This window comes from Nannospalax galili, unplaced genomic scaffold (assembly GCF_000622305.1).
Source record: "Nannospalax galili isolate Female #2095 unplaced genomic scaffold, S.galili_v1.0 scaffold134, whole genome shotgun sequence".
NCBI classification, from domain to species: Eukaryota; Metazoa; Chordata; class Mammalia; order Rodentia; family Spalacidae; genus Nannospalax; species Nannospalax galili.
Window position 1 is genome coordinate 383,470 of NW_008335593.1, and position 3,798 is coordinate 387,267.

Consider the following 3,798-nt stretch of genomic DNA (forward strand, 5'->3'; position numbering starts at 1 on the left):
CACGTGTATGTGGTGATGGGGATTGAAGCTACAGCTTTATTCTTGCCAGGCAAGTGCTCTACTATTGATCTATATTCCCAATCCAACCCTGCACCCTTTAGTAACCACAGACTCAATAGTTACAAGAAAAATGCAGTGCCCAGAGACAAATAAAAGCAAAAGCTCAATACAGCAAAGCTTAGGGATGCGGCAAAAGGGGATCTCAGTGAGACATCCACAGCTACAGATAGCTGTACTGAAACAAAGATCTCAGATTGGTACATCTGATGAATTAGGAAGGAATTTGCAAACTAAACTAAAGGTATCAGAAGGAAAGAAAATAAAGATTGGATATAAAGAAATAGAGCCAGTGAGATGACTCTGTGGGTAAGGACAGTTGCTTGATCACCTAAGTTGATTCCTGGGACCCCCCCCCCCACCATGGTGGAAGGAGAACACCAACCCTACAGATTGTTCTCTGATCCCCATATACACGTAGCCATGGTATGCATGTACCTGCCCACCCACCCCCACATATACATACAGACACAAAATAAGTAAATGAAAAAATGTAACAAAATGGAAACAATAAAAGTAGAAAAACAATAGGGAAAAATGAACAAAACCAGAGCTGTGTTTTAAAAGACTGACAAAAATTAACGAATCTTTGGTGAGAAGGACTGAGAAAAAAAGACTCAAATGATTTAAATCAAAAGTGGCAACATTGCCTGGTGATGATAGAAATAAATAGGATTATAAGAGAATACTAGGAACAATTGTATACCAACAACCTGGAAAACCTTGTAGAAATAGACAAATTCCTAGAGCTACATCAAAACTGAATGTGAAAAAAATTAAAAATCTCAACTTATAATCAAGGAGATGAAACAGTAATCAAAAGTTTCTGAGCGAAGAAGAGCCCAGGATCCAATGGCACCCTGGGAATCTGCCCCACATGTGAAGAGGAATTTACCCAACTTCTCTGAACTCTTCAAATGTTGAAGAGGAGGCCAATATTAATGACAGGTGTATATTGACAAGTACACACCATCACAATGGAAAGTTTATTTTTGACAAGGGTGCTGTTCTAGTTTTCTTGATCATGACCTAAAGCAACTTAGGGGAGAAAGGGGTTTATTTCAGCTTGTGTTTCCAGGTAACAATCTATCATCAAGGAAAGTCAGAGCAGGAACACAAGGCAGGAACTTGGAGGAAGGAACGCAGAGAGCATGGAAGAATGCTGCTTACTGACTCGTTTCTCCTGGCTTGTTCATCTAGCTTTCTTTCACAGCCCAGGCCCACCTGTTGTAATGATGGCACCACCTATAGTAGGCTGGGCTCTCCCACATTGACCGTCAGTCAAGACAGCACCACACAGACATGGCCACAGGACAGTCTGATCAAGGAAATTCTTCAAATGAGCCCTCTTCTTAGGCGACTCTAGGTCGTGTATCAAGTTGTCAGTGAAAACTAACCAGGACCGGTGCCAAGTCCACTGGGCAAAGAATTGCTCCTTAAACAAACCATGGTGAAAAAACTGGATATCCATTTACAGAATAAAAAATTGATTTCGACCTCATTTCACGTATAAAAATTAACTCAGCAGAGATGAATGACCTAATGATGATAGCTAACCTATAAAATCTCAGAAGAAAACATAGGAAATCATGGAGGAATGGGAAATCCCTGCTGTTTGGGTTTGGAGTTGGTGTTTGGGGTGTCGAGCAGCTTTACAAAGATCTATCACCATGATTATATAATGTTGTAAATTATACTACTGTCATTTAAAAATGGCTAACATGGCAAAATTTACTGTTTGTATTTTTGTTTTGAGAGTCTCATATAGCCAAGGCTGACCTTTGATTCCTTATCTCCCGTCTCATCTTCCTAAGTGCTGGAATTGCATGCATACATCTATTACAACACGGGACTCTGTTCTTTGTATTTTGCCATCACTACAAAAACAAGGAGGAAGGTGTTACGGCCAACTTTCAGTGCCTTGGACTCTCCCCAGACTCTGCAATCTTCTGGTAATGTCTGCCCCATGAGTATTTATTTGTACTAAAAAGGGGAATATGAACTTTGAAAATAACCTGTTACTCCAGTGTTAAAAACTTTAGATGCCAAGTAATAACAGCTATACTTTAATATTAATTAGAAAATATATAAGTATCTCATTAATTTTTGTGTTTTGTCCCTCCCTCCCTCCCTCCCTCCCTCCTCCTCTTCCTCCTCCTCCTTTTAGATTTTAAAAGTAGGATACAAGGTAGTTGGTTTCTTCGTGGCATTTTCACACAAATTTTGTTTTATTTGTCCCCCTGTACCATTTCTCTGTCCCCTTCTCCCACCCTGCTGGTTCCCTTTTGTCCTCCCAGTAGCTCCTCTTCTTCCTTCTGGTAACACATACCCTATTCACACAGTGTGATGGATGCTTTAGTGTCAACTGACACACCTGGGTTGAGGGAGCCTCAACTGGGGGATTGCCTCCATTAGACTGGCCTGTGGCAATGTCTGAGGGGCAACTTCTTGATTGTTGAGTGATGTGGGAGGGCCCAGCCCACTGTGGGTGGTGCCACCCCTGGGCAGGTAGGCCTGTGTTGTATAAGAAAGCAGGCTGAGCAGGGGCCAGGGGAGAAAGCCAGTAAGCAGCATTCCTCCATGGGCTATATGCTCCAGCTCCAGCCTCCAGGTTCCTGCCCTGAGTTTCTACCTTGGGCTCCCTGATGAACTGTGACCCGGGAGATGTAAGACAAATAAACCCTTTCCTCCCCAAGTTGGTAGCGGTCAGAGTGTTTTGTCATAGCAATGAAGAAACAAACCAGGACACATAGGAAAAAAAAATGTCTGAATCTGGTTTATTTGGTTTAATTATCTCGAGTTGCTAATGTCACAGTTTCATTCTTCACAGGTGTTTATGTGTCACATTCTCCTTGCTGCCTGTTGATGAACACTGAGTCGAGTTTCATTTTCTGGCTACTGTGGATAGTGTAGCAATAAATATGGATGTGCAAGTGTCTCTGTGTTATGTTGACTTAGAGTCCTTTTGATATATATATACAAGAGTGGTATAAATGGGTTATATTGTAGTTCTATTTTTAGTCTATTGAGGAACCTTCACATTGATTTCCATAGCAACTGCACCAGTTTACACTCTCACCATCCTCACCACTACTTACTGTTATTTATTTTACTGATGTTAGCCATTCTGACTGGGGTGAGATGGAATCCCAAAATAGTTTTAATTTGTTCTTCCTTTATGGCTAGGGATGTTGAACACCTTAAAAATGTTTATTGGCCAATTTGTATTTCTTCTTTTTAGAACTGTCTGTTTAGTTCATTACCCATTTATTGATTCGATGATTTTTGTTGTTTAATTTTTGCAGTTCTTTATATATTCTAGTCATTAACCATCTGTCTGATGTATAGTTGGTAAAGTTTCTCCTATTCTATAGGCTGCCTCTTTACTTTGCTGATTGTACCAGTGCTTTTGTGTGATTTTTTTTCACATATGGGTATCCATATATATATTTTCAAAAAGAATTAAGACCATACCAATATCTCTAGCATCTAGTTATCAATCTGTCATCTATCAATCATTATTTATCTATCATTTATCAATCAATGGATTATCTGTCTAATCTATCATCTATCATCTTCTTACAACTTAACATGTCTGTCATCTATCATCTATCGCATCTATCTAATCTATCATCTATCTATCATCTATGTATCTATCTATGTATCTATGTATCTATCTATCTATCATCTATCTATCCTGTCTATCTATCTATCTATGTATATATCTTTGTATCTATCTAC

The 3,798-nt window shown here is 39.5% G+C and overlaps 1 protein-coding gene across 1 annotated transcript in view; it reads left to right on the top strand.

Moving 5' to 3' along the window:
- Dlgap2 (DLG associated protein 2) overlaps window positions 1–3,798 on the top strand; it is an 886,725-nt gene that overhangs the window by 33,624 nt on the left and 849,303 nt on the right. The gene's annotated exons all lie outside the window — the stretch shown is intronic.